Here is a 19778-nt window from a genome sequence, read left to right on the forward strand (position 1 = left end):
GATCAGACATTGCAACAAAAGACATGCAGGTGGTAGAGAGAAGAGAAAAAATTTACAGCACCTGGTATTCCCAAGCAGTCTCCCATTCAAGTACTAACAAGGCCCAACCCTGCTTGGGATCTGAGATCAGACGAGGTCGGACATATTCAGGGTGGTGTGGCCGTAAGTAACAATGTCTGTGACAAATGTACATTATATAGGTACTGGAATCATACGGTTCCTCTATGCAACCAGATAATTGCCAAGAAAGGCTAACTTGTAGTGGGCACATCTTCTTCCCTGATGTGATTATTCTCTGCAGCTGAAACTGAGACTCTCAGATCACTTTGTGTCTGCCAACAAAGCAGCAGCAGCTGAAGATGACCAACTTCCTCATGTGTCACAGGGTGATCAGATGTTACAACAAAAGACATGCAGGTGGTAGAGAGAAGAGAAAAAGCTTACAGCACCTGGTATTCCCAAGCAGTCTCCCACCCAAGTACTAACCAGGCACAACCCTGCTTGGCTTCCGAGATCAGACGAGGTCGGGCATATTATATTCAGGGTGGTGTGGCGGTAAGCGACAATCTCTGTGACAAATGTGTATTATATAGGTACTGGAATCATACACTTCCTCTATGTAACCAGATAATTGCCGAGAAAGGCTGACTCTTAGTGGGCACATCTTCCTTCTTGATGTGATCATTCTCTTCAGCTGAAACTGAGACTCTCAGATCACTTCGTGTCTGCCAACAAAGCAGCAGAAGCTGAAGATGACCAACTTCCTCATGTGTCACAGGGTGATCAGACATTGCAACAAAAGACATGCAGGTTGTAGAGAGAAGAGAAAAAGCTTACAGCACCTGGTATTCGCAAGCGGTCTCCCATTCAAGAACTAACCAGGCCCAACCCTGCTTGGCTTCCGAGATCAGACGAGGTCGAGCTTATTCAGGGTGGTGTGGCTGTAAGCAACAATATCTGGTACAAATGTGTATTATATAGGTACTGGAATCATACACTTCCTCTATGTAACCAGATAATTGCCGAGAAAGGCTGACTCTTAGTGGGCACATCTTCTTCCCTGATGTGATTATTCTCTGGAGCTGAAACTGAGACTCTCAGATCACTTCATGTCTGCCAACAAAGCAGCAGCAGCAGCTGAAGATGATCAACTTCCTCATGTGTCAGAGGGTGATCAGACGTTGCAACAAAAGACATGCAGGTTGTAGAGAGAAGAGAAAAAGCTTACAGCAAATGGTATTTTCAAGCGGTCTCCCACCCAAGTACTAACCAGAACCAACCCTGCTTGGCTTCCGAGATCAGATGAGGTCAGGCATATTGAGGGTGGTGTGGCCGTAAGCAACAATGTCTGTGACAAATGTGCATTATATAAGTACAGGAATCATACGGTTCCTCTATGTAACCAGATAATTGCTGAGAAAGGCTGATGTGTAGTGGGCACATCTTCTTCCCTGACGTGATTATTCTCTTCAGCTGAAACTGAGACTCTCAGATCACTTCGTGTCTTCCAACAAAGCAGCAGCAGCTGAAGATGACCAACTTCCTCATGTGTCACAGGGTGATCAGACGTTGCAACAAAAGACATGCAGGTTGTAGAGAGAAGAGAAAACGCTTACAGCACCTGGTATTCCCAAGCAGTCTCCCATTCAAGTACTAACCAGGCCCAACCCTCCTTATCTTCCGAGATCAGACGAGGTCGGGCATATTCAGGGTGGTGTGGCCGTAAGGAACAATTTCTGTGACAAATGTGCATTATATAAGTACTGGAATCATACACTTCCTCTATGTAACCAGATAATTTCCGAGAAAGGCTCACTTGTTATGGGCACATCTTCTTCCCTGATGTGATCATTCTCTGCAGCTGAAACTGAGACTCTCAGATCACTTCGTGTCTGCCAACAAAGCAGCAGAAGCTGAAGATGACCAACTTCCTCATGTGTCACAGGGTGATCAGACGTTGCAACAAAAGACATGCAGGTGGTAGAGAGAAGAGAAAAAGCTTACAGCACCTGGTATTCCCAAGAGGTCTTCCATCCAAGTACTAACCAGGCCCAACCCTCCTTGGCTTCCAAGATCAGACGAGGTCGGGCATATTCAGGGTGGTGCGGCCGTAAGCAACAATAGCTGTGACAAATGTGCATTATATAAGTACTGGAATCATACACTTCCTCTATGTAACCAGATAATTTCCGAGAAAGGCTCACTTGTTATGGGCACATCTTCTTCCCTGATGTGATCATTCTCTGCAGCTGAAACTGAGACTCTCAGATCACTTCGTGTCTAACAACAAAGAAGCAGCAGCTGCTGAAGATGACCAACTTCCTCATGTGTCACAGGATGATCAGACGTTGCAACAAAAGACATGCAGGTGGTAGAGAGAAGAGAAGAAGCTTACAGCACCTGGTATTCCCAAGTAGTCTCCCATCCAAGTACTAAGCAGGCTCAACCCTGCTTGGCTTCCGAGATCAGACGAGGTCGGGCATGTTCAGGGTGGTGTGGCCGTAAGCAACAATGTCTCTGACAAATGTGCATTATATAAGTACAGGAATCATACGGTTCCTCTATGTAACCAGATAATTGCTGAGAAAGGCTGATGTGTAGTGGGCACATCTTCTTCCCTGACGTGATTATTCTCTTCAGCTGAAACTGAGACTCTCAGATCACTTCGTGTCTTCCAACAAAGCAGCAGCAGCTGAAGATGACCAACTTCCTCATGTGTCACAGGGTGATCAGACGTTGCAACAAAAGACATGCAGGTTGTAGAGAGAAGAGAAAACGCTTACAGCACCTGGTATTCCCAAGCAGTCTCCCATTCAAGTACTAACCAGGCCCAACCCTCCTTATCTTCCGAGATCAGACGAGGTCGGGCATATTCAGGGTGGTGTGGCCGTAAGGAACAATTTCTGTGACAAATGTGCATTATATAAGTACTGGAATCATACACTTCCTCTATGTAACCAGATAATTTCCGAGAAAGGCTCACTTGTTATGGGCACATCTTCTTCCCTGATGTGATCATTCTCTGCAGCTGAAACTGAGACTCTCAGATCACTTCGTGTCTGCCAACAAAGCAGCAGAAGCTGAAGATGACCAACTTCCTCATGTGTCACAGGGTGATCAGACGTTGCAACAAAAGACATGCAGGTGGTAGAGAGAAGAGAAAAAGCTTACAGCACCTGGTATTCCCAAGAGGTCTTCCATCCAAGTACTAACCAGGCCCAACCCTCCTTGGCTTCCAAGATCAGACGAGGTCGGGCATATTCAGGGTGGTGCGGCCGTAAGCAACAATAGCTGTGACAAATGTGCATTATATAAGTACTGGAATCATACACTTCCTCTATGTAACCAGATAATTTCCGAGAAAGGCTCACTTGTTATGGGCACATCTTCTTCCCTGATGTGATCATTCTCTGCAGCTGAAACTGAGACTCTCAGATCACTTCGTGTCTAACAACAAAGAAGCAGCAGCTGCTGAAGATGACCAACTTCCTCATGTGTCACAGGATGATCAGACGTTGCAACAAAAGACATGCAGGTGGTAGAGAGAAGAGAAGAAGCTTACAGCACCTGGTATTCCCAAGTAGTCTCCCATCCAAGTACTAAGCAGGCTCAACCCTGCTTGGCTTCCGAGATCAGACGAGGTCGGGCATGTTCAGGGTGGTGTGGCCGTAAGCAACAATGTCTCTGACAAATGTGCATTATATAGGTACTGGAATCATACGGTTCCTCTATGCAACCAGATAATTGCCGAGAAAGGCTGATAAGTAGTGGGCACATCTTCTTCCCTGATGTGATTATTCTCTCGAGCTGAAACTGAGACTCTCAGATCACTTTGTGTCTGCCAACAAAGCAGCAGAAGCTGAAGATGACCAACTTCCTCATGTGTCACAGGGTGATCAGACATTGCAACAAAAGACATGCAGGTGGTAGAGAGAAGAGAAAAAGCTTACAACACCTGGTATTCCGAAGAGGTCTTCCATCCAAGTACAAACCAGGCCCAACCCTGCTTGGCTTCCGAGATCAGACGAGGTCGGGCATGTTCAGGGTTGTGTGGCCGTAAACAACAATGTCTCTGACAAATGTGCATTATATAGGTACTGGAATCATACGGTTCCTCTATGCACCCAGATAATTGCAGAGAAAGGCTGATGTGTAGCGGGCATATCATCTTCTCTGATGTGATCATTCTCTGCAACTGAAACTGAGACTCTCAGATCACTTCGTGTCAGCCAACAAAGCAGCAGCAGCTGAAGATGACCAACTTCCTCATGTGTCACAGGGTGATCAGACGTTGCAACAAAAGACATGCAGGTGGTAGAGAGAAGAGAAAAAGCTTACAGCACCTGGTATTCCCAAGAGGTCTTCCATCCAAGTACTAACCACGCCCAACCCTCCTTGGCTTCCAAGATCAGACGAGGTCGGGCATATTCAGGGTGGTGCGGCCGTAAGCAACAATAGCTGTGACAAATGTGCATTATATAGGTACTGGAATCATACACTTCTTCTATGTAACCAGATAATTGCAGAGAAAGGCTGACTTGTAGTGGGCACATCTTCTTCACTGATGTGATTATTCTCTGCAGCTGAAACTGAGACTCTCAGATCACTTCGTGTCTGCCAACAAAGAAGCAGCAGCTGCTGAAGATGACCAACTTCCTCATGTGTCACAGGATGATCAGACGTTGCAAGAAAAGACATGCAGGTGGTAGAGAGAAGAGAAGAAGCTTACAGCACCTGGTATTCCCAAGCAGTCTCCCATCCAAGTACTAAGCAGGCTCAACCCTGCTTGGCTTCCGAGATCAGACGAGGTCGGGCATGTTCAGGGTGGTGTGGCCGTAAGCAACAATGTCTCTGACAAATGTGCATTATATAGGTACTGGAATCATACGGTTCCTCTATGCAACCAGATAATTGCCGAGAAAGGCTGATGTGTAGCGGGCATATCATCTTCTCTGATGTGATCATTCTCTTCAGCTGAAACTGAGACTCTCAGATCACTTCGTGTCTGCCAACAAAGCAGCAGAAGCTGAAGATGACCAACTTCCTCATGTGTCACAGGGTGATCAGACGTTGGAACAAAAGACATGCAGGTGGTAGAGAGAAGATAAAAAGCTTAAGGCACCTGGTATTCCCAAGCGGTCTACTATTCAAGCACTAACCAGGCGCAACCCTGCTTGGCTTCTGAGATCAGACGAGGTCGGGCTTATTCAGGGTGGTGTGGCCGTAAGCAACTATATCGGTGACAAATGTGCATTATATAGGTACTGGAATCATACACTTCCTCTGTGTAACCAGATAATTGCCGAAAAAGGCTGACTTGTAGTGGGTTCATCTTCCTCCTTGATGTGATTATTCTCTTCAGCTGAAACTGAGACTCTCAGATCACCTTGTGTCTATCAACAAAGCAGCAGCAGCTGAAGATGACCAACTTCTTCACGTGTCACAGGGTGATCAGACGTTGCAACAAAAGACATGCAGGTTGTAGAGAGAAGAGAAAAAGCTTACAGCAAATGGTATTTTCAAGCGGTCTCCCACCCAAGTACTAACCAGAACCAACCCTGCTTGGCTTCCGAGATCAGACGAGGTCAGGCATATTGAGGGTGGTGTGGCCGTAAGCAACAATGTCTGTGACACATGTGCATTATATAAGTACAGGAATCATACGGTTCCTCTATGTAACCAGATAATTGCTGAGAAAGGCTGATGTGTAGTGGGCACATCTTCTTCCCTGACGTGATTATTCTCTTCAGCTGAAACTGAGACTCTCAGATCACTTCGTGTCTTCCAACAAAGCAGCAGCAGCTGAAGATGACCAACTTCCTCATGTGTCACAGGGTGATCAGACGTTGCAACAAAAGACATGCAGGTTGTAGAGAGAAGAGAAAACGCTTACAGCACCTGGTATTCCCAAGCAGTCTCCCATTGAAGTACTAACCAGGCCCAACCCTCCTTATCTTCCGAGATCAGACGAGGTCGGGCATATTCAGGGTGGTGTGGCCGTAAGGAACAATTTCTGTGACAAATGTGCATTATATAAGTACTGGAATCATACACTTCCTCTATGTAACCAGATAATTTCCGAGAAAGGCTCACTTGTTATGGGCACATCTTCTTCCCTGATGTGATCATTCTCTGCAGCTGAAACTGAGACTCTCAGATCACTTCGTGTCTGCCAACAAAGCAGCAGAAGCTGAAGACGACCAACTTCCTCATGTGTCACAGGGTGATCAGACGTTGCAACAAAAGACATGCAGGTGGTAGAGAGAAGAGAAAAAGCTTACAGCACCTGGTATTCCCAAGAGGTCTTCCATCCAAGTACTAACCAGGCCCAACCCTCCTTGGCTTCCAAGATCAGACGAGGTCGGGCATATTCAGGGTGGTGCGGCCGTAAGCAACAATAGCTGTGACAAATGTGCATTATATAGGTACTGGAATCATACACTTCTTCTATGTAACCAGATAATTGCAGAGAAAGGCTGACTTGTAGTGGGCACATCTTCTTCCCTGATGTGATTATTCTCTGCAGCTGAAACTGAGACTCTCAGATCACTTCGTGTCTAACAACAAAGAAGCAGCAGCTGCTGAAGATGACCAACTTCCTCATGTGTCACAGGATGATCAGACGTTGCAACAAAAGACATGCAGGTGGTAGAGAGAAGAGAAGAAGCTTACAGCACCTGGTATTCCCAAGTAGTCTCCCATCCAAGTACTAAGCAGGCTCAACCCTGCTTGGCTTCCGAGATCAGACGAGGTCGGGCATGTTCAGGGTGGTGTGGCCGTAAGCAACAATGTCTCTGACAAATGTGCATTATATAGGTACTGGAATCATACGGTTCCTCTATGCAACCAGATAATTGCCGAGAAAGGCTGATAAGTAGTGGGCACATCTTCTTCCCTGACGTGATTATTCTCTCGAGCTGAAACTGAGACTCTCAGATCACTTTGTGTCTGCCAACAAAGCAGCAGAAGCTGAAGATGACCAACTTCCTCATGTGTCACAGGGTGATCAGACATTGCAACAAAAGACATGCAGGTGGTAGAGAGAAGAGAAAAAGCTTACAACACCTGGTATTCCGAAGAGGTCTTCCATCCAAGTACAAACCAGGCCCAACCCTGCTTGGCTTCCGAGATCAGACGAGGTCGGGCATGTTCAGGGTTGTGTGGCCGTAAACAACAATGTCTCTGACAAATGTGCATTATATAGGTACTGGAATCATACGGTTCCTCTATGCACCCAGATAATTGCATAGAAAGGCTGATGTGTAGCGGGCATATCATCTTCTCTGATGTGATCATTCTCTGCAACTGAAACTGAGACTCTCAGATCACTTCGTGTCAGCCAACAAAGCAGCAGCAGCTGAAGATGACCAACTTCCTCATGTGTCACAGGGTGATCAGACGTTGCAACAAAAGACATGCAGGTGGTAGAGAGAAGAGAAAAAGCTTACAGCACCTGGTATTCCCAAGAGGTCTTCCATCCAAGTACTAACCACGCCCAACCCTCCTTGGCTTCCAAGATCAGACGAGGTCGGGCATATTCAGGGTGGTGCGGCCGTAAGCAACAATAGCTGTGACAAATGTGCATTATATAGGTACTGGAATCATACACTTCTTCTATGTAACCAGATAATTGCAGAGAAAGGCTGACTTGTAGTGGGCACATCTTCTTCCCTGATGTGATTATTCTCTGCAGCTGAAACTGAGACTCTCAGATCACTTCGTGTCTGCCAACAAAGAAGCAGCAGCTGCTGAAGATGACCAACTTCCTCATGTGTCACAGGATGATCAGACGTTGCAAGAAAAGACATGCAGGTGGTAGAGAGAAGAGAAGAAGCTTACAGCACCTGGTATTCCCAAGCAGTCTCCCATCCAAGTACTAAGCAGGCTCAACCCTGCTTGGCTTCCGAGATCAGACGAGGTCGGGCATGTTCAGGGTGGTGTGGCCGTAAGCAACAATGTCTCTGACAAATGTGCATTATATAGGTACTGGAATCATACGGTTCCTCTATGCAACCAGATAATTGCCGAGAAAGGCTGATGTGTAGCGGGCATATCATCTTCTCTGATGTGATCATTCTCTTCAGCTGAAACTGAGACTCTCAGATCACTTCGTGTCTGCCAACAAAGCAGCAGAAGCTGAAGATGACCAACTTCCTCATGTGTCACAGGGTGATCAGACGTTGCAACAAAAGACATGCAGGTGGTAGAGAGAAGATAAAAAGCTTAAGGCACCTGGTATTCCCAAGCGGTCTACTATTCAAGCACTAACCAGGCGCAACCCTGCTTGGCTTCTGAGATCAGACGAGGTCGGGCTTATTCAGGGTGGTGTGGCCGTAAGCAACTATATCGGTGACAAATGTGCATTATATAGGTACTGGAATCATACACTTCCTCTGTGTAACCAGATAATTGCCGAAAAAGGCTGACTTGTAGTGGGTTCATCTTCCTCCTTGATGTGATTATTCTCTTCAGCTGAAACTGAGACTCTCAGATCACCTTGTGTCTATCAACAAAGCAGCAGCAGCTGAAGATGACCAACTTCTTCACGTGTCACAGGGTGATCAGACGTTGCAACAAAAGACATGCAGGTGGTAGAGAGAAGAGAAAAAGCTTACAGCACCTGGTATTCCCAAGCTGTCTCCCATCCAAGTACTAACCAGGTACAACCTTCTTGGTGTCCGAGATCAGACGAGGTCTGGCTTATTCAGGGTGGTGTGGCCGTAAGCAACAATGTCTCTGAAAATGTGCATTATATAGGTACTGGAATCATACGGTTCCTCTATGCAACCAGATAATTGCCGAGAAAGGCTGATGTGTAGCGGGCAAATCATCTTCTCTGATGTGATCATTCTCTGCAACTGAAACTGAGACTCTCAGATCACTTTGTGTCAGCCAACAAAGCAGGAGCAGCTGAAGATGACCAACTTCCTCATGTGTCACAGGGTGATCAGATGTTGCAACAAAAGACATGCAGGTTGTAGAGAGAAGAGAAAACGATTACAGCACCTGGTATTCCCAAGCAGTCTCCCATCCAAGTACTAAGCAGGCTCAACGCTGCTTGGCTTCCGAGATCAGACGAGGGCGGGTATGTTCAGGGTGGTGTGGCCGTAAGCAACAATGTGTCTGACAAAAGTGCATTATATTAGTACAGGAATCATACGGTTCCTCTATGTAACCAGATAATTGCTGAGAAAGGCTGATGTGTAGTGGGCACATCTTCTTCCCTGACGTGATTATTCTCTTCAGCTGAAACTGAGACTCTCAGATCACTTCGTGTCTTCCAACAAAGCAGCAGCAGCTGAAGATGACCAACTTCCTCATGTGTCACAGGGTGATCAGACGTTGCAACAAAAGACATGCAGGTGGTAGAGAGAAGAGAAAAAGCTTAAAGCACCTGGTATTCCCAAGAGGTCTTCCATCCAAGTACTAACCAGAACCAACCCTCCTTGGCTTCCGAGATCAGACAAGGTCGGGCATGTTCAGGGTGGTGTGGCCGTAAGCAACAATGTCTCTGACAAATGTGCATTATATAGGTACTGGAATCATACGGTTCCTCTATGCAACCAGTTAATTTCCGAGAAAGGCTGATGTGTACTGGGCACATCTTCTTCCCTGACGTGATTATTCTCTGCAGCTGAAAATGAGACTCTCAGATCACTTTGTGTCTGCCAACAAAGCAGCAGCAGCTGAAGATGACCAACTTCCTCATGTGTCACAGGGTGATCAGACGTTGCAACAAAAGACATGCAGGTGGTAGAGAGAAGAGAAAAAGCTTACAGCACCTGGTATTCCCAAGCAGTCTCCCATCCAAGTACTAACCAGGCCCAAACCTGCTTGACTTCCAAGATCAGACGAGGTCGGGCTTATTCAGGGTGGTGTGGCCGTAAGCAACAATATCTGTGACAAATGTGCATTATATAGGTACTGGAATCATACACTTCCTCTATGTAACCAGATAATTGCTGAGAAAGGCTGACTTGTAGTGGGCACATCTTCTTCCCTGATGTGATTATTCTCTGCAGCTGAAACTGAGACTCTCAGATCACTTCGTGTCTGCCAACAAAGAAGCAGCAGCAGCTGAAGATGACCAACTTCCTCATGTGTCACAGGAGGATCAGACGTTGCCACATAAGACATGAAGGTGGTAGAGAGTAGAGAAGAAGCTTACAGCACCTGGTATTCCCAAGTGGTCTCCCATCCAAGTACTAACCAGGCCCAACCCTGCTTGGCTTCCAAGATCAGACGAGGTCAGGCATGTTCCGGGTGGTGTGGCCGTAAGCAGCAATGTCTCTGACAAATGTGCATTATATAGGTACTGGAATCATACGGTTCCTCTATGCAACCAGATAATTGCCGAGAAAGGCTGATGTGTAGCGGGTAAATCATCTTCTCTGATGTGATTATTCTCTGCAACTGAAACTGAGACTCTCAGATCACTTCATGTCTGCCAACAAAGCAGCAGCAGCTGAAGATGACCAACTTCCTCATGTGTCACAGGGTGGTCAGACGTTGCAACAAAAGACATGCAGGTGGTTGAGAGAAGAGAAAAAGCTTACAGCACCTGGTATTCCCAAGCGGTCTCCCATCCAAGTACTAACCAGGCCCAACCCTGCTTGGCTTCCAAGATCAGACGAGGTTGGGCATATTCCGGGTGGTGTGGCCGTAAGTAACAATGTTTGTGACAAATGTGCATTATATAGGTACTGGAATCATACGTTTCCTCTATATAACCAGATAATTGCAGAGAAAGGCTGATAAATAGTGGACACATCTTCTTCCCTGACGTGATTATTCTCTCCAGCTGAAAATGAGACTCTCAGATCACTTCGTGTCTGCCAACAAAGCAGCAGCAGCTGAAGATGACCAACTTCCTCATGTGTCACAGGGCGATCAGACCTTGCAACAAAATACATGCAGGTGGTAGAGAGAAGAGAAAAAGCTTACAGCACCTGGCATTCCCAAGGGGTCTCCCATTCAAGTACTAACCAGGCCCAACCCTGCTTGGGTTCCGAGATCAGTCGAGGTCGGGCATATTCAGGGTGGTGTGGCCGTAAGTAACAATGTCTGTGAAAAATGTGCATTATATAGGTACTGGAATAATACAGTTCCTCTATGTAACCAGATAATTGCAGAGAAAGGCTAACTTGTTGTGGGCACATCTTCTTCCTTGATGTGATTATTCTCTGCAGCTGAAACTGAGACTCTCAGATCACTTCGTGTCTGCTAACAAAGCAGCAGCAGCTGAAGATGACCAACTTCCTCATGTGTCACAGGGCGATCAGACATTGCAACAAAAGACATGTAGGTGGTAGAGAGAAGAGAAAAAGCTTACAGCACCTGGTATTCCCAAGCGGTGTCCCATCAAAGTACTAACCAGAACCAGCCCTCCTTGGCTTCCGAGATCAGACAAGGTCAGACATATTCAGGGTGGTTTGTCCGTAAGTAACAATCTCTGTGACAAATGTGCATTATATAGGCAATGGAATCATACACTTCCTCTATGTAACCAGATAATTGCCGAGAAAGGCTGATATGTAGTGGGCACATCTTCTTCCCTGACGTGATAATTCTCTCCAGCTGAAAATGAGACTCTCAGATCACTTTGTGTCTGCCAACAAAGCAGCAGCAGCTGAAGATGACCAACTTCCTCATGTGTCACAGGGTGATCAGACGTTGCAACAAAAGACATGCAGGTGGTAGAGAGAAGAGAAAAAGCTTACAGCACCTGGTATTCCCAAGCAGTCTCCCATCCAAGTACTAACCAGGCCCAAACCTGCTTGACTTCCAAGATCAGACAAGGTCGGGCTTATTCAGGGTGGTGTGGCCGTAAGCAACAATATCTGTGACAAATGTGCATTATATAGGTACTGGAATCATACACTTCCTCTATGTAACCAGATAATTGCCGAGAAAGGCTGACTTGTAGTGGGCACATCTTCTTCCCTGATGTGATTATTCTCTGCAGCTGAAACTGAGACTCTCAGATCACTTTGTGTCTGCCAACAAAGCAGCAGCAGCTGAAGATGACCAACTTCCTCATGTGTCACAGGGTGATCAGACGTTGCAACAAAAGACATGCAGGTGGTAGAGAGAAGAGAAAAAGCTTACAGCACCTGGTATTCCCAAGAGGTCTTCCATCCAAGTACTAACCAGGCCCAACCCTCCTTGGCTTCCAAGATCAGACGAGGTCGGGCATATTCAGGGTGGTGCGGCCGTAAGCAACAATAGCTGTGACAAATGTGCATTATATAGGTACTGGAATCATACACTTCTTCTATGTAACCAGATAATTGCAGAGAAAGGCTGACTTGTAGTGGGCACATCTTCTTCCCTGATGTGATTATTCTCTGCAGCTGAAACTGAGACTCTCAGATCACTTCGTGTCTAACAACAAAGAAGCAGCAGCTGCTGAAGATGACCAACTTCCTCATGTGTCACAGGATGATCAGACGTTGCAACAAAAGACATGCAGGTGGTAGAGAGAAGAGAAGAAGCTTACAGCACCTGGTATTCCCAAGTAGTCTCCCATCCAAGTACTAAGCAGGCTCAACCCTGCTTGGCTTCCGAGATCAGACGAGGTCGGGCATGTTCAGGGTGGTGTGGCCGTAAGCAACAATGTCTCTGACAAATGTGCATTATATAGGTACTGGAATCATACGGTTCCTCTATGCAACCAGATAATTGCCGAGAAAGGCTGATAAGTAGTGGGCACATCTTCTTCCCTGACGTGATTATTCTCTCGAGCTGAAACTGAGACTCTCAGATCACTTTGTGTCTGCCAACAAAGCAGCAGAAGCTGAAGATGACCAACTTCCTCATGTGTCACAGGGTGATCAGACATTGCAACAAAAGACATGCAGGTGGTAGAGAGAAGAGAAAAAGCTTACAACACCTGGTATTCCGAAGAGGTCTTCCATCCAAGTACAAACCAGGCCCAACCCTGCTTGGCTTCCGAGATCAGACGAGGTCGGGCATGTTCAGGGTTGTGTGGCCGTAAGCAACAATCTCGGTGACAAATGTGCATTATATAGGCAATGGAATCATACACTTCCTCTATGTAACCAGATAATTGCCGAGAAAGGCTGATATGTAGTGGGCACATCTTCTTCCCTGACGTGATAATTCTCTCCAGCTGAAACTGAGACTCTCAGATCACTTTGTGTCTGCCAACGAAGCAGCAGCAGCTGAAGATGACCAACTTCCTCATGTGTCACAGGGTGATCAGACGTTGCAACAAAAGACATGCAGGTGGTAGAGAGAAGAGAAAAAGCTTATAGCACCTGGTATTCCCAAGCAGTCTCCCATCCAAGTACTAACCAGGCCCAAACCTGCTTGACTTCCAAGATCAGACGAGGTCGGGCTTATTCAGGGTGGTGTGGCCGTAAGCAACAATATATGTGACAAATGTGCATTATATAGGTACTGGAATCATACACTTCCTCTACGTAACCAGATAATTGCCGAGAAAGGCTGACTTGTAGTGGGCACATCTTCTTACCTGATGTGATCATTCTCTGCAGCTGAAATTGAGACTCTCAGATCACTTCGTGTCTGCCAACAAAGAAGCAGCAGCAGCTGAAGATGACCAACTTCCTCATGTGTCACAGGAGGATCAGACGTTGCCACAAAAGACATGAAGGTGGTAGAGAGTAGAGAAGAAGCTTACAGCACCTGGTATTCCCAAGTGGTCTCCCATCCAAGTACTAACCAGGCCCAACCCTGCTTGGCTTCCGAGATCAGGCATGTTCCGGGTGGTGTGGCCGTAAGCAGCAATGTCTCTGACAAATGTGCATTATATAGGTACTGGAATCATACGGTTCCTCTATAGAACCAGATAATTGCCGAGAAAGGCTGATGTGTAGCGGGTAAATCATCTTCTCTGATGTGATCATTCTCTAGCACTGAAACTGAGACTCTCAGATCACTTCATGTCTGCCAACAAAGCAGCAGCAGCTGAAGATGACCAACTTCCTCATGTGTCACAGGGTGATCAGACGTTGCAACAAAAGACATGCAGGTGGTTGAGAGAAGAGAAAAAGCTTACAGCACCTGGTATTCCCAAGCTGTCTCCCATTCAAGTACTAACAAGGCCCAACCCTGCTTGGCTTCCAAGATCAGACGAGGTCGGGCATGTTCAGGGTGGTGTGGCCGTAAGCAACAATGTCTGTGACAAATGTGCATTATATAGGTACTGGAATAATACAGTTCCTCTATGTAACCAGATAATTGCCGAGAAAGGCTAACTTGTAGTGGGCACATCTTCTTCCCTGATGTGATTATTCTCTGCAGCTGAAACTGAGACTCTCAGATCACTTTGTGTCTGCCAACAAAGCAGCAGCAGCTGAAGATGACCAACTTCGTCATGTGTCACAGGGTGATCAGACGTTTCAACAAAAGACATGCAGGTGGTAGAGAGAAGAGAAAAAGCTTACAGCACCTGGTATTCCCAAGCAGTCTCCCACCCAAGTACTAACCAAGCACAACCCTGCTTGGCTTCCGAGATCAGACGAGGTCGGGCATATTATATTCAGGGTGGTGTGGCCGTAAGCGACAATCTCTGTGACAAATGTGTATTATATAGGTACTGGAATCATACACTTCCTCTATGTAACCAGATAATTGCCGAGAAAGGCTGACTCTTAGTGGGCACATCTTCCTTCTTGATGTGATCATTCTCTTCAGCTGAAACTGAGACTCTCAGATCACTTCGTGTCTGCCAACAAAGCAGCAGAAGCTGAAGATGACCAACTTCCTCATGTGTCACAGGGTGATCAGACATTGCAACAAAAGACATGCAGGTTGTAGAGAGAAGAGAAAAAGCTTACAGCACCTGGTATTCGCAAGCGGTCTCCCATTCAAGAACTAACCAGGCCCAACCCTGCTTGGCTTCCGAGATCAGACGAGGTCGAGCTTATTCAGGGTGGTGTGGCTGTAAGCAACAATATCTGGTACAAATGTGTATTATATAGGTACTGGAATCATACACTTCCTCTATGTAACCAGATAATTGCCGAGAAAGGCTGACTCTTAGTGGGCACATCTTCCTCCTTGATGTGATTATTCTCTGGAGCTGAAACTGAGACTCTCAGATCACTTCATGTCTGCCAACAAAGCAGCAGCAGCAGCTGAAGATGATCAACTTCCTCATGTGTCACAGGGTGATCAGACGTTGCAACAAAAGACATGCAGGTTGTAGAGAGAAGAGAAAAAGCTTACAGCAAATGGTATTTTCAAGCAGTCTCCCACCCAAGTACTAACCAGAACCAACCCTGCTTGGCTTCCGAGATCAGACGAGGTCAGGCATATTGAGGGTGGTGTGGCCGTAAGCAACAATGTCTGTGACAAATGTGCATTATATAAGTACAGGAATCATACGGTTCCTCTATGTAACCAGATAATTGCTGAGAAAGGCTGATGTGTAGTGGGCACATCATCTTCCCTGACGTGATTATTCTCTTCAGCTGAAACTGAGACTCTCAGATCACTTCGTGTCTTCCAACAAAGCAGCAGCAGCTGAAGATGACCAACTTCCTCATGTGTCACAGGGTGATCAGACGTTGCAACAAAAGACATGCAGGTTGTAGAGAGAAGAGAAAACGCTTACAGCACCTGGTATTCCCAAGCAGTCTCCCATTGAAGTACTAACCAGGCCCAACCCTCCTTAGCTTCCGAGATCAGACGAGGTCGGGCATATTCAGGGTGGTGTGGCCGAAAGTAACAATGTCTGTGACAAATGTGCATTATATAAGTACTGGAATCATACACTTCCTCTATGTAACCAGATAATTTCCGAGAAAGGCTCACTTGTTATGGGCACATCTTCTTCCCTGATGTGATCATTCTCTGCAGCTGAAACTGAGACTCTCAGATCACTTCGTGTCTGCCAACAAAGCAGCAGCAGCTGAAGATGACCAACTTCCTCATGTGTCACAGGGTGATCAGACGTTGCAACAAAAGACATGCAGGTGGTAGAGAGAAGAGAAAAAGCTTACAGCACCTGGTATTCCCAAGAGGTCTTCCATCCAAGTACTAACCAGGCCCAACCCTCCTTGGCTTCCAAGATCAGACGAGGTCGGGCATATTCAGGGTGGTGCGGCCGTAAGCAACAATAGCTGTGACAAATGTGCATTATATAGGTACTGGAATCATACACTTCTTCTATGTAACCAGATAATTGCAGAGAAAGGCTGACTTGTAGTGGGCACATCTTCTTCCCTGATGTGATTATTCTCTGCAGCTGAAACTGAGACTCTCAGATCACTTCGTGTCTAACAACAAAGAAGCAGCAGCTGCTGAAGATGACCAACTTCCTCATGTGTCACAGGATGATCAGACGTTGCAACAAAAGACATGCAGGTGGTAGAGAGAAGAGAAAAAGCTTACAGCACCTGGTATTCCCAAGAGGTCTTCCATCCAAGTACTAACCACGCCCAACCCTCCTTGGCTTCCAAGATCAGACGAGGTCGGGCATATTCAGGGTGGTGCGGCCGTAAGCAACAATAGCTGTGACAAATGTGCATTATATAGGTACTGGAATCATACACTTCTTCTATGTAACCAGATAATTGCAGAGAAAGGCTGACTTGTAGTGGGCACATCTTCTTCCCTGATGTGATTATTCTCTGCAGCTGAAACTGAGACTCTCAGATCACTTCGTGTCTAACAACAAAGAAGCAGCAGCTGCTGAAGATGACCAACTTCCTCATGTGTCACAGGATGATCAGACGTTGCAAGAAAAGACATGCAGGTGGTAGAGAGAAGAGAAGAAGCTTACAGCACCTGGTATTCCCAAGCAGTCTCCCATCCAAGTACTAAGCAGGCTCAACCCTGCTTGGCTTCCGAGATCAGATGAGGTCGGGCATGTTCAGGGTGGTGTGGCCATAAGCAACAATGTCTCTGACAAATGTGCATTATATAGGTACTGGAATCATACGGTTCCTCTATGCAACCAGATAATTGCCGAGAAAGGCTGATGTGTAGCGGGCATATCATCTTCTCTGATGTGATCATTCTCTTCAGCTGAAACTGAGACTCTCAGATCACTTCGTGTCTGCCAACAAAGCAGCAGAAGCTGAAGATGACCAACTTCCTCATGTGTCACAGGGTGATCAGACGTTGCAACAAAAGACATGCAGGTGGTAGAGAGAAGATAAAAAGCTTAAGGCACCTGGTATTCCCAAGCGGTCTACTATTCAAGCACTAACCAGGCGCAACCCTGCTTGGCTTCCGAGATCAGACGAGGTCGGGCTTATTCAGGGTGGTGTGGCCGTAAGCAACTATATCGGTGACAAATGTGCATTATATAGGTACTGGAATCATACACTTCCTCTGTGTAACCAGATAATTGCCGAAAAAGGCTGACTTGTAGTGGGTTCATCTTACTCCTTGATGTGATTATTCTCTTCAGCTGAAACTGAGACTCTCAGATCACCTTGTGTCTATCAACAAAGCAGCAGCAGCTGAAGATGACCAACTTCTTCACGTGTCACAGGGTGATCAGACGTTGCAACAAAAGACATGCAGGTGGTAGAGAGAAGAGAAAAAGCTTACAGCACCTGGTATTCCCAAGCTGTCTCCCATCCAAGTACTAACCAGGTACAACCTTCTTGGTGTCCGAGATCAGACGAGGTCTGGCTTATTCAGGGTGGTGTGGCCGTAAGCAACAATGTCTCTGACAAATGTGCATTATATAGGTACTGGAATCATACGGTTCCTCTATGCAACCAGATAATTGCCGAGAAAGGCTGATGTGTAGCGGGCAAATCATCTTCTCTGATGTGATCATTCTCTGCAACTGAAACTGAGACTCTCAGATCACTTTGTGTCAGCCAACAAAGCAGGAGCAGCTGAAGATGACCAACTTCCTCATGTGTCACAGGGTGATCAGATGTTGCAACAAAAGACATGCAGGTTGTAGAGAGAAGAGAAAACACTTACAGCACCTGGTATTCCCAAGCAGTCTCCCATCCAAGTACTAAGCAGGCTCAACGCTGCTTGGCTTCCAAGATCAGACGAGGGCGGGTATGTTCAGGGTGGTGTGGCCGTAAGCAACAATGTGTCTGACAAAAGTGCATTATATTAGTACAGGAATCATACGGTTCCTCTATGTAACCAGATAATTGCTGAGAAAGGCTGATGTGTAGTGGGCACATCTTCTTCCCTGACGTGATTATTCTCTTCAGCTGAAACTGAGACTCTCAGATCACTTCGTGTCTTCCAACAAAGCAGCAGCAGCTGAAGATGACCAACTTCCTCATGTGTCACAGGGTGATCAGACGTTGCAACAAAAGACATGCAGGTTGTAGAGAGAAGAGAAAACGCTTACAGCACCTGGTATTCCCAAGCAGTCTCTCATCAAAGTACTAACCAGGCCCAACCCTCCTTGGCTTCTGAGATCAGACGAGGTCAGACATATTCAGGGTGGTTTGGCCGTAAGCAACAATCTCTGTGACAAATGTGCATTATATAGGCAATGGAATCATATGGTTCCTCTATGTAACAAGATAATTGCCAAAAAAAGGCTGATATATAGTGGGCACATCTTGTTCCCTGACGTGATAATTTTCTCCAGCTGAAAATGAGACTCTAAGATCACTTCGTGTCTGCCAACAAAGCAGCAGCAGCTGAAGATGACCAACTTCCTCATGTGTCACAGGGTGATCAGACGTTGCAACAAAAGACATGCAGGTGGTTGAGAGAAGAGAAAAAGCTTACAGCACCTGGTATTCCCAAGCGGTCTCCCATCCAAGTACTAACCAGGCCCAACCGTGCTTGGCTTCCAAGATCAGACGAGGTTGGGCATATTCAGGGTGGTGTGGCCGTAAGTAACAATGTCTGTGACAAATGTGCATTATATAGGTACTGGAATCATACGGTTCCTCTATGCAACCATATAATTGCCAAGAAAGGCTGATATGTAGTGGGCACATCTTGTTCCCTGACGTGATCATTTTCTCCAGCTGAAAATGAGACTCTAAGATCACTTCGTGTCTGCCAACAAAGCAGCAGAAAATGAAGATGACCAACTTCCTCATGTGTCACAGGGTGATCAGACGTTGCAACAAAAGACATGCAGGTGGTTGAGAGAAGAGAAAAAGCTTACATCACCTGATAATCCCAAGCGGTCTCCCATCCAAGTACTAACCAGGCCCAACCCTGCTTGGCTTCCGAGATCAGACGAGGTCAGGCATGTTCCGGGTGGTGTGGCCGTAAGCAGCAATGTCTCTGACAAATGTGCATTATATAGGTACTGGAATCATACGGTTCCTCTATGCAACCAGATAATTGCCGAGAAAAGCTGATGTGTAGCGGGTAAATCATCTTCTCTGATGTGATCATTCTCTGCAACTGAAACTGAGACTCTCAGATCACTTTGTGTCTGCCAACAAAGCAGCAGCAGCTGAAGATGACCAACTTCCTCATGTGTCACAGGGCGATCAGACGTTGCAACAAAAGACATGCAGGTGGTAGAGAGAAGAGAAAAAGCTTACAGCACCTGGTATTCCCAAGCGGTCTCTCATCAAAGTACTAACCAGGCCCAACCCTCCTTGGCTTCTGAGATCAAACGAGGTCAGACATATTAAGGGTGGTTTGGCCGTAAGCAACAATCTCTGTGACAAATGTGCATTATATAGGCAATGGAATCATATGGTTCCTCTATGTAACAAGATAATTGCCGAAAAAGGCTGATATATAGTGGGCACATCTTGTTCCCTGACGTGATAATTTTCTCCAGCTGAAAATGAGACTCTAAGATCACTTCGTGTCTGCCAACAAAG

The 19778-nt window shown here is 46.3% G+C and overlaps 2 non-coding genes and 46 pseudogenes across 2 annotated transcripts; all 48 read right to left on the minus strand.

Moving 5' to 3' along the window:
* Positions 1 to 49: 49 nt before the first annotated feature.
* On the minus strand, positions 50 to 168 carry LOC140296627 (5S ribosomal RNA; annotated as a pseudogene).
* Positions 169 to 437: 269 nt separating this feature from the next.
* LOC140291063 (5S ribosomal RNA) lies at positions 438 to 561 on the minus strand (annotated as a pseudogene).
* Positions 562 to 830: 269 nt separating this feature from the next.
* LOC140308166 (5S ribosomal RNA) lies at positions 831 to 949 on the minus strand (annotated as a pseudogene).
* A 272-nt stretch (positions 950 to 1221) lies between these two features.
* Positions 1222 to 1340, minus strand: LOC140294635 (5S ribosomal RNA; annotated as a pseudogene).
* Positions 1341 to 1609: 269 nt separating this feature from the next.
* Positions 1610 to 1728, minus strand: LOC140312320 (5S ribosomal RNA; annotated as a pseudogene).
* Positions 1729 to 1997: 269 nt separating this feature from the next.
* On the minus strand, positions 1998 to 2116 carry LOC140311652 (5S ribosomal RNA; annotated as a pseudogene).
* Positions 2117 to 2388: 272 nt separating this feature from the next.
* LOC140296675 (5S ribosomal RNA) lies at positions 2389 to 2507 on the minus strand (annotated as a pseudogene).
* Positions 2508 to 2776: 269 nt separating this feature from the next.
* On the minus strand, positions 2777 to 2895 carry LOC140312327 (5S ribosomal RNA; annotated as a pseudogene).
* Positions 2896 to 3164: 269 nt separating this feature from the next.
* Positions 3165 to 3283, minus strand: LOC140311658 (5S ribosomal RNA; annotated as a pseudogene).
* A 272-nt stretch (positions 3284 to 3555) lies between these two features.
* Positions 3556 to 3674, minus strand: LOC140296686 (5S ribosomal RNA; annotated as a pseudogene).
* A 269-nt stretch (positions 3675 to 3943) lies between these two features.
* On the minus strand, positions 3944 to 4062 carry LOC140285036 (5S ribosomal RNA; annotated as a pseudogene).
* Positions 4063 to 4331: 269 nt separating this feature from the next.
* LOC140289464 (5S ribosomal RNA) lies at positions 4332 to 4450 on the minus strand (annotated as a pseudogene).
* A 272-nt stretch (positions 4451 to 4722) lies between these two features.
* Positions 4723 to 4841, minus strand: LOC140300194 (5S ribosomal RNA; annotated as a pseudogene).
* Positions 4842 to 5110: 269 nt separating this feature from the next.
* Positions 5111 to 5229, minus strand: LOC140297170 (5S ribosomal RNA; annotated as a pseudogene).
* Positions 5230 to 5498: 269 nt separating this feature from the next.
* Positions 5499 to 5617, minus strand: LOC140295420 (5S ribosomal RNA; annotated as a pseudogene).
* A 269-nt stretch (positions 5618 to 5886) lies between these two features.
* On the minus strand, positions 5887 to 6005 carry LOC140319345 (5S ribosomal RNA; annotated as a pseudogene).
* Positions 6006 to 6274: 269 nt separating this feature from the next.
* Positions 6275 to 6393, minus strand: LOC140311665 (5S ribosomal RNA; annotated as a pseudogene).
* A 272-nt stretch (positions 6394 to 6665) lies between these two features.
* On the minus strand, positions 6666 to 6784 carry LOC140296697 (5S ribosomal RNA; annotated as a pseudogene).
* Positions 6785 to 7053: 269 nt separating this feature from the next.
* Positions 7054 to 7172, minus strand: LOC140285047 (5S ribosomal RNA; annotated as a pseudogene).
* Positions 7173 to 7441: 269 nt separating this feature from the next.
* LOC140289465 (5S ribosomal RNA) lies at positions 7442 to 7560 on the minus strand (annotated as a pseudogene).
* A 272-nt stretch (positions 7561 to 7832) lies between these two features.
* Positions 7833 to 7951, minus strand: LOC140300205 (5S ribosomal RNA; annotated as a pseudogene).
* A 269-nt stretch (positions 7952 to 8220) lies between these two features.
* On the minus strand, positions 8221 to 8339 carry LOC140297171 (5S ribosomal RNA; annotated as a pseudogene).
* Positions 8340 to 8994: 655 nt separating this feature from the next.
* Positions 8995 to 9113, minus strand: LOC140294711 (5S ribosomal RNA; annotated as a pseudogene).
* A 269-nt stretch (positions 9114 to 9382) lies between these two features.
* On the minus strand, positions 9383 to 9501 carry LOC140294653 (5S ribosomal RNA; annotated as a pseudogene).
* A 269-nt stretch (positions 9502 to 9770) lies between these two features.
* On the minus strand, positions 9771 to 9889 carry LOC140298059 (5S ribosomal RNA; annotated as a pseudogene).
* A 272-nt stretch (positions 9890 to 10161) lies between these two features.
* On the minus strand, positions 10162 to 10280 carry LOC140299504 (5S ribosomal RNA; annotated as a pseudogene).
* Positions 10281 to 10549: 269 nt separating this feature from the next.
* On the minus strand, positions 10550 to 10668 carry LOC140298985 (5S ribosomal RNA). The gene has a single exon (XR_011914577.1). It is a non-coding gene; the product is annotated as a 5S ribosomal RNA (ribosomal RNA).
* Positions 10669 to 10937: 269 nt separating this feature from the next.
* Positions 10938 to 11056, minus strand: LOC140307612 (5S ribosomal RNA; annotated as a pseudogene).
* A 657-nt stretch (positions 11057 to 11713) lies between these two features.
* LOC140272404 (5S ribosomal RNA) lies at positions 11714 to 11832 on the minus strand (annotated as a pseudogene).
* A 269-nt stretch (positions 11833 to 12101) lies between these two features.
* On the minus strand, positions 12102 to 12220 carry LOC140311670 (5S ribosomal RNA; annotated as a pseudogene).
* Positions 12221 to 12492: 272 nt separating this feature from the next.
* LOC140296709 (5S ribosomal RNA) lies at positions 12493 to 12611 on the minus strand (annotated as a pseudogene).
* Positions 12612 to 12880: 269 nt separating this feature from the next.
* LOC140276141 (5S ribosomal RNA) lies at positions 12881 to 12999 on the minus strand (annotated as a pseudogene).
* A 269-nt stretch (positions 13000 to 13268) lies between these two features.
* LOC140271536 (5S ribosomal RNA) lies at positions 13269 to 13387 on the minus strand (annotated as a pseudogene).
* A 272-nt stretch (positions 13388 to 13659) lies between these two features.
* On the minus strand, positions 13660 to 13768 carry LOC140288672 (5S ribosomal RNA; annotated as a pseudogene).
* A 269-nt stretch (positions 13769 to 14037) lies between these two features.
* On the minus strand, positions 14038 to 14156 carry LOC140284540 (5S ribosomal RNA; annotated as a pseudogene).
* Positions 14157 to 14425: 269 nt separating this feature from the next.
* LOC140283685 (5S ribosomal RNA) lies at positions 14426 to 14549 on the minus strand (annotated as a pseudogene).
* A 269-nt stretch (positions 14550 to 14818) lies between these two features.
* Positions 14819 to 14937, minus strand: LOC140308177 (5S ribosomal RNA; annotated as a pseudogene).
* A 272-nt stretch (positions 14938 to 15209) lies between these two features.
* On the minus strand, positions 15210 to 15328 carry LOC140296662 (5S ribosomal RNA; annotated as a pseudogene).
* A 269-nt stretch (positions 15329 to 15597) lies between these two features.
* LOC140273008 (5S ribosomal RNA) lies at positions 15598 to 15716 on the minus strand (annotated as a pseudogene).
* Positions 15717 to 15985: 269 nt separating this feature from the next.
* On the minus strand, positions 15986 to 16104 carry LOC140311674 (5S ribosomal RNA; annotated as a pseudogene).
* Positions 16105 to 16376: 272 nt separating this feature from the next.
* Positions 16377 to 16495, minus strand: LOC140289466 (5S ribosomal RNA; annotated as a pseudogene).
* Positions 16496 to 16767: 272 nt separating this feature from the next.
* LOC140302697 (5S ribosomal RNA) lies at positions 16768 to 16886 on the minus strand (annotated as a pseudogene).
* Positions 16887 to 17155: 269 nt separating this feature from the next.
* Positions 17156 to 17274, minus strand: LOC140296024 (5S ribosomal RNA; annotated as a pseudogene).
* Positions 17275 to 17930: 656 nt separating this feature from the next.
* Positions 17931 to 18049, minus strand: LOC140296396 (5S ribosomal RNA; annotated as a pseudogene).
* Positions 18050 to 18318: 269 nt separating this feature from the next.
* Positions 18319 to 18437, minus strand: LOC140290724 (5S ribosomal RNA; annotated as a pseudogene).
* Positions 18438 to 18707: 270 nt separating this feature from the next.
* On the minus strand, positions 18708 to 18826 carry LOC140298852 (5S ribosomal RNA). Its single transcript, XR_011914454.1, has one exon. It is a non-coding gene; the product is annotated as a 5S ribosomal RNA (ribosomal RNA).
* A 269-nt stretch (positions 18827 to 19095) lies between these two features.
* LOC140288771 (5S ribosomal RNA) lies at positions 19096 to 19214 on the minus strand (annotated as a pseudogene).
* Positions 19215 to 19483: 269 nt separating this feature from the next.
* LOC140311294 (5S ribosomal RNA) lies at positions 19484 to 19602 on the minus strand (annotated as a pseudogene).
* Between the last annotated feature and the right edge of the window lie 176 nt (positions 19603 to 19778).

The sequence above is a fragment of the Leuresthes tenuis genome, unplaced genomic scaffold (genome assembly GCF_036924035.1).
Source record: "Leuresthes tenuis unplaced genomic scaffold, fLeuTen1.0.hap1 SCAF_1, whole genome shotgun sequence".
Lineage (NCBI taxonomy): Eukaryota > Metazoa > Chordata > Actinopteri > Atheriniformes > Atherinopsidae > Leuresthes > Leuresthes tenuis.